Source organism: Mustela putorius, unplaced genomic scaffold (assembly GCF_011764305.1).
Source record: "Mustela putorius furo isolate JIRA1106 unplaced genomic scaffold, ASM1176430v1.1 tig00003834_pilon_pilon_pilon, whole genome shotgun sequence".
In the NCBI taxonomy this organism is placed as follows: domain Eukaryota; kingdom Metazoa; phylum Chordata; class Mammalia; order Carnivora; family Mustelidae; genus Mustela; species Mustela putorius.
Genome location: NW_025421987.1, coordinates 9,235,519 through 9,252,215, shown reverse-complemented (window position 1 = coordinate 9,252,215; position 16,697 = coordinate 9,235,519). Strand labels below are relative to the sequence as shown.

General features: G+C 36.4%; 1 protein-coding gene across 22 annotated transcripts in view; it reads right to left on the bottom strand.

Annotated features, from left to right (window-relative positions):
* ROBO2 (roundabout guidance receptor 2) overlaps positions 1-16,697 on the bottom strand; it is a 1,685,112-nt gene that overhangs the window by 132,686 nt on the left and 1,535,729 nt on the right. The window lies entirely within an intron of this gene.

Below are 16,697 nucleotides of genomic sequence, written 5' to 3'. Positions count from 1 at the left end.
TTATTAGATTCTCAGAGATTACAATTATACAAGCATAATAACAAAGCTATTATCTTTTTAATCTGATCTTTCCTCTTGATTTTCACTGACAGTCTTTGTTATCTCACACACATACTTTTGTAATAACTTTTGATGGATCATATTGCCCGTCTCCCTCATACATATCGTACAAATAAAGCTGTATTTTTAAAATATTGCTTTAATTGTTCTATCTACTCACAACTAGCTGTGATTTCCTATTGCTTTCAGGACAAAGACAACATTTTAGGCTTACTGTGAAGATTACTATAATCAAATTTCTTCTACTTCTGGCTTTAGCTAAAAGATTAATAGCTTAAGTTTACTACAGAGTAAGACATAGACCTAATAATCGTTCCATTTGATAGAAGTTTACATGACAAAAAGCAATGTCTATGAACCAATCATGCCAACCAAACTTAGTTATCATACTCTATCCTCCAATTATGGTGGTTATTTTTCTGTCAGCACATTTTTCAGTTAAACTTTTGCTGATTTAAAAAATGTCATAAGCTGTTAGAAAAGCTTTCGCAAACCCTTGTTTGAAACCAACCATTACAACACTTGACAATGGTATTAACTGTCTCCTTGGAACTTACTGCTATACAATCATGGCACACTTGCTTACACTTTGTACCATTCGTCTCTTGATGAAGGCAGAGATCCTGCCTGCTTCACTCGCTGCTATAGCCTCAGCCCCTAACACTGAGCTTTCAACATCCAGTAGCATAACCGGGTGGTGAAGAGCAGACTGGAGCCAAATGGCCAGAGTTTCAGCCTTGGGCTCTACCTCCTCCAATCCATGTAAAAATGGACAGCATACTTAAACTCTCTGGGTCCCAATTTCTTCATTAGCAAAATGGTGCAGATGGTAACACCTATTTCATGAATTGAGAGTCACCTTTCAAGGAGACATTACACAAAGTTCATAAAACTGGCACACAGAAAGTACAATGCATATTGCTATTTTTTTTTATTAAATTGATTTATTTATTTTCAGAAAAACAGTATTCATTATTTTTTCACCACACCCAGTGCTCCATGCAATCCGTGCCCTCTATAATACCTACCACCTGCTACCCCAACCTCCCACCCCCCCGCCACTTCAAGCCCCTCAGATTGTTTTTCAGAGTCCATAGTCTCTCGTGATTCACCTCTCCTTCCAATTTACCCCAACTCCCTTCTCCTCTCTAACACCCCTTGGCCTCCATGCTATTTGTTATGCTCCACAAATAAGTGAAACCATATGATAATTGACTCTCTCTGCTTGACTTATTTCACTTAGCATAATCTCTTCCAGTCCCGTCCATGCTGCTACAAAAGTTGGGTATTCATCCTTTCTGATGGAGGCTCATATTAGCTATTTTTATTGTAACTCATAGGATCTCAAGAAATATTGGTTGGATATATGATGGATATTTTTTTTAAGATTATTTATTTATTTATTTATTTGACAGAGAGAGAGATCACAAGTAGGCAGAGAGACAGGCAGAGAGAGAGGGAGAAGCAGGTTCCCTGCTTAGCAGAGAGCCCAATGAGGAACATGACCCCAAGACCCTGAGATCATGACCTGAACCAAAGGCAGAGGCTTAACCCACTGAGCCACCCAGGCGCCCCTATGATCAATATCTTGTTTCTTACTGATATAAGGGTCAACCAAATCTAAATGGCTGCAAGTTTGCACATTTGCCACATTTATCTATTAAGGTTTTTTTATGAGCTACATTTATAACTTAGGGCAAGGACGGGGCTGAAATGCATTAGAGAGTAATAGGGCATACAAACCTGCTCTGCTTAACTCAGCCAATTAAAAACGAGAAAAAAAAACGATTTTGATGACGGGCTCAGAAAAGTTGCTGGTGATATATTTACTGTCTAATAAAAACCGTATTTCCTACAGTTAGTCTATTTCTGCTGGACAAGCTTAGCTCTGAGATACAAGGATTGAATAATAATAATGTATTTTGTAGACATTTCTAATTCATCTCAAAAAAACTGGATTCTGGGGGTGCCTGGGTGGCTCAGTGGGTTAAGCCTCTGCTTTCGGCTCGGGTCATGATCCCAGGATTCTGGGATCGAGTCCCGCATGGGGCTCTCTGTTCAGCGGGAGCCTGCTTTCCTTCCTCTCTCTCTGCCTGCCTACTTGTGATCTCTGTCAAGTAAATTAAAAAAAAACAAAAACAAAAACAAAAAACAAAACTGGATTCTGGCTAGAGTTTGGTCATGGTTCTTGTTTAACTTGGTAAAGTCTGTTCAGAGCTCTCTGAATTTTTATCAAAAGCTAAAAGAGGGGAAGATAAACTTGAATGTCTACAAAGTCCTCTCTGGATCAAACACACATGAAAACATTATTCTGAGTTAAAAAAAAAAAAAAAAAAAGACACCCATGATTTCTGATTTGTTATTGAGGAAAAATTTTAAAAATTATGTTGCCTCACAGTTTAAACAAACAAACAAAAATTATGTTGCCTCACAGTTTAAACAAACAAACAGTTTAAACATGCATTGGCTCACAGCAACCTCAGAATAATTCTCTTGAGGGGCACCTGAGTGGTTTAGTCAGTTAAGCGTCTGCCTTCCGCTCAGGTCATGATCCCAGGATCCTGGGATGGAGTCCGACATCTGACTCCTCCATAAGCGATCAGAGAGGAGACTGCTTCTTCCTCCCCCTCCCCCTGCCGGCCTGCCACTCCCTCTGCTTGTGCTCTGTTTCTTGCTATTGCTCTCTGTGTGTCAAATAAATAAATAAAATCTTAAAAAAAAAATTTCTCTTGAATCTGAAACTGTCATTTTACAGAAGAGGAAACTGACCCTTAGTTAAGTGAAATGATTTGCTCAAAGTCATTTTACTACTAAAGAGAAAAATCAGAATTCAAATCTTGAACTCTGATCTCAACCTGGCACTTTTTCCACTCTGTGTACATACCTCTTTCCTACAGTAAAATACTTTGTTGACATTTTTTTAAAGATTTTATTTATTTATTTATTTATTTGAGAGAGTGCACAAACCTATGCACAAAGGCTGGGGAAGGGCAGAAAGAGAGGGGGAAGCAGACTGCCCGGTGAGCAGGGAGCCCCGATGCAGGGCTGGATCCCAGGACCCTGAGATCATAACCTGAGTCAATGGTACACACTAAGCCTACTGAGTCACCCAGGTTCCCTGTTGAATTTTTAATTGTTAACTTAAGACATATATGCCACATTATCTAGATCAATTGGATAGAAATATAACTTTACATTCATCAAACATTTAGTTATACCTTCTGGCAAATTTAACCTCAGGTTAGATAAATTCATTATATAGGTAACAACATGGTAGATAAACAGAGTGAGAGCTATCTATGTCTTGCTTTAGTAGGTAAGAGTATTTACTTATAAATTACAGATGACATAGTATTTGAACCTAAAATATGTCTGAAATCAGACTTGCTGAGTTCTCATTTCTTTGAGGTGTATTTAAGAAAGCCAAGAATAGGAATGGGAACACTGCATCGGTGTTTTAATTTTCTTTTGTTTTAAATTGGATTTTGCTTGTTTAAAACCAAGAGATACAAGAAATGGTGCACCGTACCCTGTGATTACAATTCTGTTTTCAAGGAAAAATGAAAAATGAAATACATCTTGGGAAGAATAAAATGAATTAATATTAGCTACTAATGAAAGAGACTACCTTTCAAAGATACCATGCCATTATAAGAAAATAGTGATAGAAAATAGGGAATATTTTTTTTTTCTAACTATAGACAGGGTTTCAGAAATAGGTTATAAAATTCTGGATAAGAACAATGGTGTTATGGAGATTCTTGTAGAATATTCATAAAATTCCAACTTGGTGCAGAAAGTACGTACACCAGGTAATAGGCCCATTTACTGCAAAATAGGTAAGCTTTGGAGTAGGAAGAGGTTGGGAGTGATGATTTTTAACACTCTTTCCCTATATAGAGTGTTTCTTCACTGGAATTTGTCGATGCTCAGTAAATATTGTCTCATTTCCATTTACCTTTGAAAATCATTGGTATCTGACAAAATTATAATGAAAATTTAATTATTTTAATTATTTTATTCAAGAAATCCTAACATTTAAGGAGATGTACATGTCTCTTACATGCCAGGCACTGCATTAAAATTGGGGAGACATGCCTTCAGATTTTGTTTATTGGGGCACCTGTGTGGCTCAGTGAGTTAAAGCCTCTCCCTTCAGCTCAGGTCATGATCCTGGCGTCCTGGGATCAAGCCCCACATCAGGTTCTCTGCTCTGCGGGGAGCCTGCTTCCTCCTCTCTCTCTGCTTGCCTCTCCACCTACTTGTGATCTCTGTCTGTCAAATAAATAAATAAAATCTTTAAAAAAAAAAGATTTTGTTTATTTACTGGACAGAGAAAGAGAGAGAGCCCAAGCATGGGGAATGGCAGGCAGAGGCAGAGGGAGAAGCAGGCCCCCACTGAGCAAGGAGCCCAATTCTGGTCTTGATCCCAGGGATGATGACCCTGATTCCAGGGATGATGCTTAACCTACTGAGCCACCCAGGTGCTCTAGGGAATATATGTCTTCATAAGGCTCCAAGCCCAGGGAAATAGTTCTCAACTGGAAGGGATGAGATATGACTCCACAAAAAAGTCTATCAGAACTATCTCTAAGACCTTCTCCAGCTAACACCTACCTTTCCCCAGTCTAAGGTTTGATATGCACACATTTCCGAGGGCCCAGCTGTTTTATCCCAATTAGAAATAATGGCTACAATACACTAGTCCTGATGGGTCCCATCACAAAGGGTTATTGTAATTTAAAACCAAACCAAACAACAACAGATTGGAAGACTCTCAGATATCCCAGGGTGTTCAGAATCTTTAAATTCTCATTTTTTTCACTGGAACTTTGCCTGAGGAAAGCTTGTAAATATTATCAGCAGTATGGATTTATATAAAATATTTTGAATATATATGAGATGACTGAATCTTTCCATCAAGAAAAACCCTTCTGCAACCATCCATCATCTTTTGAATCCTATGTGCCACAATCTATCAACGAGTTTTCCAACTTAATTCCTATGATGAGTGACCTCTTCCATTTTTGAACATCTCTGATCTCTATTAGAAGGTCTCCTATAGATGATAAAACAAAAAGACTTCTTCCAGAAGTTTCTACTAATCCATTACTTCTTGGGCCAATCAGAAAGATGTACTCTCTCTTGCATGACAGCCTTTTGTGTTTTGCATTTTTTATGAATTTTCTCATTTTTAGGTCAACTATCTCTAACCATAAACCATATAATCTGATAACAATTATATAATCTAAGGGTTACTGGGAGAATGAAGAGCATCAATACAAATTCACTGGTTTATATACTTGAAGACGATTAAGTGTTTCTACTATTTGAAACCATCCAATGATTTCTCCTTCAGTCACTCAGTATAAAACCTATTTTTATGATCTTCAAGGTTTTAGATAATCTACTCCTCACCTACCTGTCCAAATTCATGTTCATCCTCTTCTAAGCACATGATCGTTCTTTTCTTTGTTTAACATAACTACCTAGTTACCATGTGTCTTTGTACTTCTGTTGCAACTTCATGGAATGCCCTTCTCTATCTTCCATTGAGCTTTTTGACTTTTAAGATTATTTAAATATCTTGACTTTTAAGATTCTTGACTTTTAAGATTATTTAAATATCCTCTCAAAGATGTCTTTCCTGCTCAAATACTGTGAAAAAGCTTTCTACCCACCAGTGACTTAAAAATTACTTTTATTTCTTTTTATTTTCATATCTTCTTGTTACTTTTACTATTTTTCTCTTTAAACCAACATCTCTTTCAAGTTTTTAGTTTCCTTGTTTACTGTCTTTCCAAGAGCATGTGTGCTCCATGAGAACAAGTGCTAAGTCTCTCTTTTCCCAAACTATGTACCCCAAGTCCTATCAAACAGTCCCTGAGATCTTGAATATATATGTTCACTGAAGGCTTACTGAATGGATGATGGAACACCCAACAAATGCCTTAAATTTTTCTGTGGTTCTTTCACAGCAGGATTACTCGTTAAACAAATATATGTAGAATGGAAAGATCAACTAATTTGAAATATACTATTACACTCTATCAAGAAATATAGTAATACTGTTAGGTTTATACATCAACAGTTAGCTCTCAAACATTGAATAAATTAATATCAATATAATATTGTGAATGAAAGAACTCAAAATATTTAATATACAAATGCTACTAGAAAGACAAAATAAAGAAGTTAACAAATCTTTACCAGCAATCTAGACATCTGGTTTACAAGTGATCATTAATAAATGTCCCTCTGTAAATTAATAACTTGAGAAAATAATCTCCCTTCCTGCAACAGAATAAATGATGTGATTCTGAAAGAATATCTCAAATAAGGTGAAGAGGATGAGAAAACAGAGTTAAAGCTTTGTGTTTTGCTGAAAGATTTCAAATATGCTATCTCATTATTTTGGCAAGGCGGGTGATTTCTAATCACACGTCTTGTGAAAACAATGACAATAAAAAATACATTCATGGTGTTCTCAAAAGACTCTTTAATTTATCCTAACAAAAATTCTGGTAGAGGGGCGCCTGGGTGGCTCAGTGGGTTAAGCTGCTGCCTTCAGCTCAGGTCATGATCCCAGGATCCTGGGATCGAGTCCCACATTGGGCTCTCTGCTCCCTCTCTCTCTCTGCCTGCCTCTTTGCCTACTTGTGATATCTCCCTGTCAAATAAATAAATAAAATCTTAAAAAAAAAATCTGGTAGATAAGGAGGTAAAATATTATTTATTCCATTTTAAAAATACAAAAAACTTAGACATACAAAGTTCAACCTGCCTGAAGGCAAACCACATATCTTATTAATAAATATACTTTTATAAAATATAGAAATTGGTTATTCTAAGAACCTAACAGATTATAAATTCTGAGACACAATAAAGAATTGAAAAATTATTGAGTCTAGTTTAATGTTCAAAGTTTAAGTTTGGGAAAAAAGCACTTTGTTTTCTAGAACCTTGAATTTCACTGATAGCAAAGGTTTAGACCACACTGGAATCTAGAATCTAGAATCTAGAATTTTCATGAATTAGATTATAGAGATTATAAATTTCTACCAATAAATAGCACGAATTTTCAATTTATTTAAAAAAATCATGATGAATTTATTTAAATCATGATGAATTTATTTTAAAAAATCATGATGAACATATATAGAAGAAACATTTAAGTAAGTATGGGATTTACTCCAAAATGGCAACTACTCCCACAAATTTTCCTTAATGGCTTTGGTAAATAAATGGTCAATAGTACAATCAAGCTTTTAGTCACTGAGAATTCAGGCCTCAAGTTCTGGATACAGAAATTTTACACTAGATAATTTATACTATCTAACATATAATTGCAACTTGATTATTTGTGGGCTGAAATATGCCTGAAAGCAGGTGTGTGTGTGTGTGTGTGTGTGTGTGTGTGTGTTTTGTCCCACTGATGATTTTAAATTACTGGAATAATTGACCTTATTTCAAGCTTTGACATTTTCATAAACAATTTGGATTTTGAAATCAAGGTCTGTTTTACTCCAAAGTACATACTCTTTCTCCTTCATCATACTGCCAACCCAATGGATCTAATACAATGGTACACTCCACAGCTGGAAACACCACTCTTCCTTCTCACACTACTCAACCACTGTGCCAAGTTCTAGCCCAAACCCTGACAGTACACTGATGAGCCCAGCAGACTCAAGCACAAGTATGTCTATCAATTTTCAGAAAAAGAAGCATCTTGTGTCAGAGAAATGATAAACTTATGTGATCAAATTAGCTCTTACCTGCAAAAACTGCAGAAATCCAAGAATTGATTTTAAAGAAACTATGTCTGAAAGCACTTCAAGGGGCACTTGGTTGGCTCAGTCCATTGTGTGCCTGACTCTTGCTTTTGGCTCAGGTCATAATCTCATGGATCCTGAAATCTAGCCCCAAGATAGGGTTCATACTCAGCATGGAGTCAGCCTGAAGATTCTCTCCCTTTTCCCATACCCCCAACTCATGCATGGGTGTTCTCTCTCTCTCTCTCTGAAATACATAAGTTTTTTTTATTATTATATTTATTGGACAGAGAGAGATCACAAGTAGGCAGAGAGGCAGGCAGAGAGAGAGAGAGAGAAGCAGGCTCTCTGCCAAGCAGAGAGCCCAATGCGGGACTCGATCCTAGGACCCTGAGATCATAACCTGAGCCGAAGGCAGCAGCTTAACCCACTGAGCCACCCAGGTGCCCCTCAAATACATAAATCTTTAAAAACACTTCAAAACCCAGAAAGAAGTAAATATGTGGCTCATTACTAATTTCACATTTAGGCAAGATGAGGCAAAAAATGACAAACTTCCTCTCCAAAGGCCACACATTGAGGCAAATACAATCAGAGGAAAAATTGTCCTCAGTATCTACTACCAGTCTCTGTTTTCTCTAATGGGTCATGAATTTCCTGAGACAATAATTTGCTTCCTAAAACTACATATTTCACAAGCAATTGGATGTTAAATATTTCCAAAGGTCCAATAAATGTGGCCTTATTTCTTTAATTTCTTTCTGGATAAGTTGATACATGCATCATAGGAATCTCATTGATGCTTTTCACTTTTACATTAGATAATTGGAGAAATGTTCATTTTTCTTAGAAAGTAAATATTGACTGAGTTGTATACAAAATTATGATTAATAGCTCCTTACATTTAGAGAGATCTTTATAGTTTGCAACAGAGTTTAATACATAGTTTCACAACAAGGAGCAACTTAGAAAAAAATGCTTATTTCCAAACACCATTTTATAGAAGATGCTCCCCACTGTGTAGAGATTGTTGTATTGAGCTATAAAGAGACGAGAATCAGTATCCTCCGCAGTAAGTACATTCATTCTTCTAACCCAGAGCAACACGCCCCTTCCACTGACCAGTGTGTTATCACTCTGTGTGAGTGTGCATTGGGCAGGTGTGCATTTCTGTGCCAGTGATTTTATAGTCACAGTTCCAAAAACTCCAGAATATAACTTTACCAATATTTCACTCACTATTACTCTAAAACCAACTGTAATCCTAGGAGGCTCATAAATGTTTACTAATACACACATATTCTACAATTATCCTTTCAGTAAGCCATCTAATGTACCTAAGTTTTGTCTTGATTTCTTATTAGCCTTCTTAAAGTAGTTGAGAATACATTTTAAATGCCTAAAGCCTACTTTGATATAAAACAACTACTTTGTAAATATGGTACATTATGTATGATCAACATGTAGGAGGTATTGTCTGACTTTAATGAAAAGCAGGAAAAACAATGAAATGGATGAAAAAAAAGAACATTACTGGTGAGGAAATCCTCATAGAAATTGGGTGATTTTGATTGTAAAATCTGTCAGTCTCAGACTGGTATAAATGCAGTCATTGTTGCCAGGTTTGATTAATGACAGTTGTACAATCATGTGCTGACAGTCCCCACCATAAAGATACCTTTTTTCCCCCGATACGGAACACTGCTGAAAAATGCAACCCAATCAGATTTGGCCCCCGGACAACATGTGCTATCATCACTGTACCGTGAATTGAGATTGATTGGTAACCAGCTGTGACAAAGTGGGAAAAGAAGCTCTGGGTTTTTGTATTCTATTTTTTCCCAAATAAAAAAAGAAAGAAAAGAAGAAGAAAGAAAGAAAGAAAAGAAAACTGAATTGTGTCAAAACCATTACCATCTGTTCAGCTAAATAATCCACACACACAAAAAAAATTTATTTTAATACTGACAATAACAGTTTATGTGCAAGGTTCCATTGGTGTGAGATCTCGTATTTGATGATGAATCTTAAAAGTGTTTCCAAAGAGAAAATATTATTCATATTTAAGGAGCAGAATACTATCTTCTCAGATCACTTCTAAATTTAAAGAATCGAATTTATTTCTTTCTCCAGACAAAAATTTCGTAGGTAGTGGGAAGATTTCCTATTTATCTAAATTTACTTTGAAAATACCAAACAAGATTTTTGAAAACTGGCAAAATTTGATAACAAAACCACATTTCATACATTTCTCATACTCTGCAATCCCTAATGCATTGTGAGCTTCTAAAGTAAAACCTTTCTTTGTTTTCTGGCTTTTGTGAATATTATTCAGATAATTTAGTGACCTCTCAGTCCAAGCCTTCCACAGTGACTTTAGAATTTGGGATGATAAAAGAACAAAAGAAAACACAACACACCTTCTGTTATGAAGTGTGATTTTACCATGTTTGGTTCAAACCCACGTATCTCATCACCTTACTTGAATTATGTGAGGATTCTATACTAATAAAAATTCTTGAATGGCTGTTCTCATTTCAAAAGCTCCTTTGTTTTTCATGGAAAGAAATTTATTTTCTCAATATCTTTCCTTTTTGAAATCACCTACTACTTCTTGCTGCAAGATGTCTGGCTCCAATTCTGCAACAAATGTTTTGAATTAGCATTTACAATTTTATTATGTATCTGCTTTATGAATCATTATGTTGGCCAATAGTAAAAACGATGAATTGAACCAGGAAATATTTAATGTCTATGTAAGTAAATATGCCTTTCGTTTTAGGGAGAGTTTAAAAAGTTAGCTTTTATATTTTCAAAATACTTGAGTCAGTTGAAGATCACCCTACACCTTTTAAACTCTTACAGGAAACAAAGAAACGTCTACAATCATGAGCGTTCCATGGTTCCGTAATTCCATGAAAATTTAACTATGGAGATTTTATATGAAAATGTCACAAAGTCTATTGCCTGCTTTCAACAGAATGATTTTCAGGATAAAAATTAATCATTAATTTTATGGAGTCATTCATAGATAAGTAAAGACATACCCATCAACCACCCGAAAGCTCCACATGGATGGCAGTGGATGTGGACATAACAGCCATTTAGAACTCAGCAGTGATTTTCAGTTGCTCAAAAAAAATTCATGCTAACAACTCCCAACTTTGAATCGAGGCACTCCTATATAAAACATCAGCTTTCTCAGAGAAATTTAAATCTTTTGGTGTTTTTCACTCTTAAAAGCTGGAAGTGGATAAAAGTTGGTCAATTTTCCTAACACAATCTTCTTGCTCACAATTCTTCAAACAAAATTCCTCCACAGACAACATTTGAAACTATTATTAAAACTCACAGAAGCTTGGAAGGGGAGGTGAACCATGAGAAACTATGGACTCTGAAAAACAATCTGAGGGGTTTGAAGTGGCGGGGGGGTGGGAGATTGGGGTACCAGGTGGTGGGTATTATTGAGGGCACGGATTGCATGGAGCACTGGGTGTGGTGCAAAAATAATGAATACTGTTTTTCTGAAAATAAAAAAAAAAAAACCAAAAAAAAAAACCTCATGGAAGCGCCTCTTGGCAACCCACATCCCAGGTGATATTTTCATATTCTGTAACACTTAAATATGTTCTAAAGTCATGTTCTTTAAAGGTTGATCTCTGGGACCCAAGAATGAGCACAATAGGCCATTATTTTTTGGGCAAAGGGATACTGAGTCAAGTTATTTATACTTTAGAGGCAACCCAGGTCACATCTTTCTTTTTATTTACTATTATGCTACTGATATACTAATTATAATACATAATACCAATTATGATATATAATATATAGTACATAATACATGTACTGCAGTTATAAAAGTTAAGGTTTATACTGAAAGCAGAATTGTCTACCTATTCTTTCAGGATTCAGATCATAAGTATTTCTGGGCAGGGTACCTAAGACCAGTATGAAGGACAGATATCTTCTTAATAAATGAAAATTAATGTAATATTCATTGGAAAAGGAAAGAAAACCAACCTTGGGAGATCAGACTTGTAGGTAAATAATGAGCTACAAGGCCGTCTCTGAAGAGAACTTGCTGTTCTGGAAGCATCTACTGAAAGCCAAAATGAAACTTAAAATATGACAGCATTTGGCCCTGCCCTAAATAACAAAACAATATTTTAGATTCTCTTGGCTTTCCCTAAATGCTCTCCTTATTACCTCCATGCCAGGCATAGGTGTCTTCCTCATTGTCAGTCTGACCATAGACGCAAAACCCCTCTACCCCGTCTCCCTTTAGCACAGCTGAGAGAGCAGGGCATTTTCCAACTAAAAAGCTAAAAGAATGCGAACACAAAAAATGTTCAAAAATGCCCGCTAGGATAAAAAAAAATACTGTAATTGATTCGATGAAGTGCAGATTTCTGACCCCTGGATAACCAGGCCCTAAAGAACACTGCCCAGGATCCTGGACACTGCCACCACCTTAAAACCAGAACCTCTCTCTGGAGCTTGAGCAATTAAACCAAACTGCAGCTGAGCCCTCCCAGAAAGGCCAAAGCTTCCTGCTCACCCCAAACTCGGAGTGCCTGTAAGTTTTAATCACGGCAGGCTGCTGCTGTGTTTTGAGTGCCTCGGTCCCCCCATCTTCTCCTCCTGTGACAGACAATGGGGCCTCCAGGGATTAATTCTCTTGGTAAATTTCTGAGCAACTGTAAAGTTCAGAGCTGTTGTCCTTAGTCACCACTCCGTTTCCATCTTCTCTTGTTATCTCATTCTCTCATGTTTCACCTCTGCAGCGAGCTTGGTCTCCTCTGATACAACCTCTCACAATTCTTTTTTTTTTTTTTTTTGGTAACCACCTCCACAATATTTTTCACTGTAGCTTCTGACATACCAGTTCACTGATTTGTAAAAACCTTTTTATCCTCTCTCGCAGATTTTTAACTTCGCTTCACATCTCAGTGGAAATCTGGCTGTTTCCCGAAAGTTGGTGAGAGGGTGGAGGAGAAAGGGATGTGGGAAGTATCCTCTGTGCCATGCCATTAGTGCCTAACAGGAACTAGTTACACAATTAATATTCTTTAAAATGGGTGGCTTATTCTCTCCTATGAAAATAAACCAAACCAAACCCAAATCCTATCCTATTGAAAGGGAATCATGTTATCCTGTTTGCACATGGAACCCTTAGAATTTCCTCCTCTTTAGAAAATATGGTAATAGGACTTACTTCATAGGACTGATTTAAGAATTAAAGGAGTTAAAATATTTAGAGTTTTGAGACTTGAACTTGGTAGATAGTAAATGCTCAATAAATGTCACCTGAGATTGTCTGTGGCTGCCCCTCTCTTCACTTATATCTCTTCCTCCAGTGAAAATGTCTTTGTCTTCTTTTGGCCATTGTCTCATAGCAGATCCTGAACCTTGTTCTCAATGGGAATAGCTCACTTTTAGAATTTGATGTTTAAATGCCTGATGCTGCTATAGATTCAGGCATTTCCTGCTGTATCAGTTTATAAACTGAGCCTCTTCTGCATTTCTATCAACTCTTTCCATCATCACTGCCTCCTCTATCCTACCTAGATTCTGTGTACCCTAAGTCGTTTGCCAACATACTCACTTTTCTTGTGTTATTATGTATCAATACAATAGTCTACCCTTCTTTACTTACCAAGAGTAGACTTATAAATGCTTCAATTTACCCTCAACTGTGTCTCTAGAGAACAGTCCCAACCTCTGAACCTGCCCAGAATGTTCCTTCCCAACCTGGTCTCTGCTCACCTCTCCATTTCCATCTTGCACCATTGGCTACCTTACAGTCAAGCCCCCAACTGTACTCAGAATTCTCAGGCTCTTTCCCGTTCCTGCATCTCTGCATATGCTATGTCTTCACATCTGGATTTTTCTCCATACCTCCCCATTCCCCCATTCTGTCTCCCTAGAGCCTAACTACTTCTGTTTATCCTGACACAAAATTAATGTGTTTGATGTCTCTCCACAGATTCAGAGTTGAAGCTCTATGAAAGCATGGTCATGTCTTTGTTCACAGTTGTATCCTCAGAGCATGGTACAGTGAATTGAATCTAATAGGTAGTCAAGATCAATTTGTTCATGAAGGAATAAATTAAGGGTGTACATACACAGGAAAAGGGTATCTTTCACCAGGACCAAACATCACTGATAACAAAATGCCAAGTCTGTAGAGTAGAGAGGCTGTGAACAACACAGGGCCCATTCTGAGCACTAAGACACATTTTAGGAGCACCTGGATGGCTCAACGGGTTAAGCATGTGCCTTCTGCTCAGGTCATGATCTCAGGGTCCTGGGATCCAGCCCTGCATCAGGCTCTCTGGTCAGCAGGGAGTCTGCTTCTCCTCACTCACACTCTGTGCCCGCCCCACTCCACCCTTCAAATAAATAAATAAAATCTTTTTAAAAAATCACCTTATTTTCAGCCCCCTGAACTTTGACTGAAGTTAGTTAAATTTTATCTTTTACTCATAATTTTTATTTTGAAACATTTTCTGTGATCATTTTTTCTGAATCATTGGCTAATACTACAATTAACAATACAGTGCACAGGGCCCCAGAGCAATCCATAGTTTAAAGGAGACAGAGGATACCCTTGCTCACACCTATCCTTGTTCTATGGTTTCATCTGTTGCCCAGATAAAGATACTCAAGTTCCATATCCAGCAGTAAGAAAAGAGTGAGGTCCCAAAAGTTTAAGATAAAAATTAACTTTTATGTCAAAATTACATGATAAAAGTTCAGATAAAAGTATATTTCATCACTGATAATTAAAGGATTTACCTTTACAATCTTAAAATCAGAACTATTTTTTTATCATTGACATGATATCACTATTTGCCTGGCATATAGATTTTCTTTTTAATTAGGCTGCTTTTTTTTGTTTTGTTCTGTTTGTTTTGTTTTTCTTTTTGTTTTTGGTATTATCTGCAGAGGGCACTGACCTATCACTGAGGATTATATTATTGTTTTCAAGACTGCAAAGAACGCTTAATATCACCTCATATTTATAATGATCTTTACTAAATCTATTTATTTATTTATTTATTTATTTATTTATTTATTTATTTTCAGCGTAACAGTATTCATTGTTTTTGCACTACACCCAGTGGATTTTCACTAAATTTAAATTCCTTGAAAGTTTAGAGATTAACCGTGTGTGTGTGTGTGTGTGTGTGTGTACATCATGTACTACTTTCTACCACATTTATATAAGATTAAATTCAAACCATTCTAGAGATTCTAGGATTTTCATTTGGTTCATAACAGCAGAAAGGAATATCTAATTCTTTGCTATCCTTAATATGCAACCACCCTTGTGATTTATTCAAATAAAATAATATCTGCTATTCCTTAAATGCATTACTTTAAGTACTTTTAAAACTTTAGTAGTATTATTTCCGTAAGTTTGTTTAATTAGAACATGAAAATTTATGGTAAAAATCGCCAACAAATCACAATTAAGGAAAGCATGTTGGAACAAATAAAGTGGTGGAGGCAGGTTAAATTATCCTTCAATTTAGAATTCATTATTGGCTTAAATTCATTTAAGACAATTTGGTTTTACAATAGGACTAGGAACTATAACATCAGGTTTGGAAAAGTGAATATATCTCATAGTTGTGTGTTTTGTTAGAAATTAATCTCAACTTTAAGTTCAGTTAGAAAAGGACTTCAGGGATTAAACCCACAGCAATCCACAAAATCCACAGCTTAGGGCAGGTATTTTTGACAGGCAGTTCTGCTTTTGTTCTCTTCTGAGTTGAGAAAGAATTATGTGCAATAGGGATTGTAAATTCAGAGTGAAATGGATCTTTGAATGTATCATCTACTTAGTGGACATGTGGTCCTCATGGGATAAACTTCCAGAAGATTCCATGGGTGTTCAAAGTGAGACTAGCTGAGGGAGGGGAAAGGGTGCTCTGCATATCAGAAGGAAGTTCACTTTGGACAATGCTATGGAAGAGTCCCAAGGCTCTCTCGCTCTCCTCTTCTGCCCACAGAAATCTCCTCATGAAATATGCTTCTGGAATAATTTAGGAATTCAACACAGCTACATGGGAGCACATGTCATCATTAAGTGTATCACATAACACGTAGTTTGCTAGATATATTTGAAAACAGAAGGTTTGGGCACTTCTCTAATTAAGCACTCTTAACGAGTTTTATCAATTCAGCAACTATTTAATGAGGAAGAAATATAAAGAAACATCTCATGCCTCATATATTCTAAAAATATGCAAAAATATACATTCATCTCAAGTCATTCGTGAACCTAAGGGCCTTCTTGTATTCGATGATGATGTATTTCTGTCAAATCCAGCCATGGTATTATCTGTCTGTCTCACTGGTGTAAACTTCATAGTTAAGGCAATAAGGAAAGACTTTGACATCTCTTTCTTTGAACTATATTCTATTATTTTTGCCCTAACATTATAAAACAAAAAATAAAAATCATATAAAATAGCATTCAGGTAAGCAATGCCTACATCATCTTTTCTACTAGATCAGGGTTTCTCAACCTCAGTCCTGTTGGCATTTTGGGCCATGTTATCCTTTACTGTGGGAATGGTCCTGTGCATAGTCTTCTGTGGAGCAGCATTCTTAACCTCTCCCCATTAGGTAATGGTAGCACTGAATCCTCCAAATGTCTCAATTTGGGGCAAAAAACTGGCAATCAAAAATGTCTCCCAATATTCCCATTACAATAACAGCAATTAACACTGTTTTCTCTTAGTTACACAGAAATAAATAAATAAATAAATAAATTTAGTAAAAACAGTATACTGTTTATATTTTTATATTTACTAAACAGTATATATTTACTAAACAGTATACACATATACT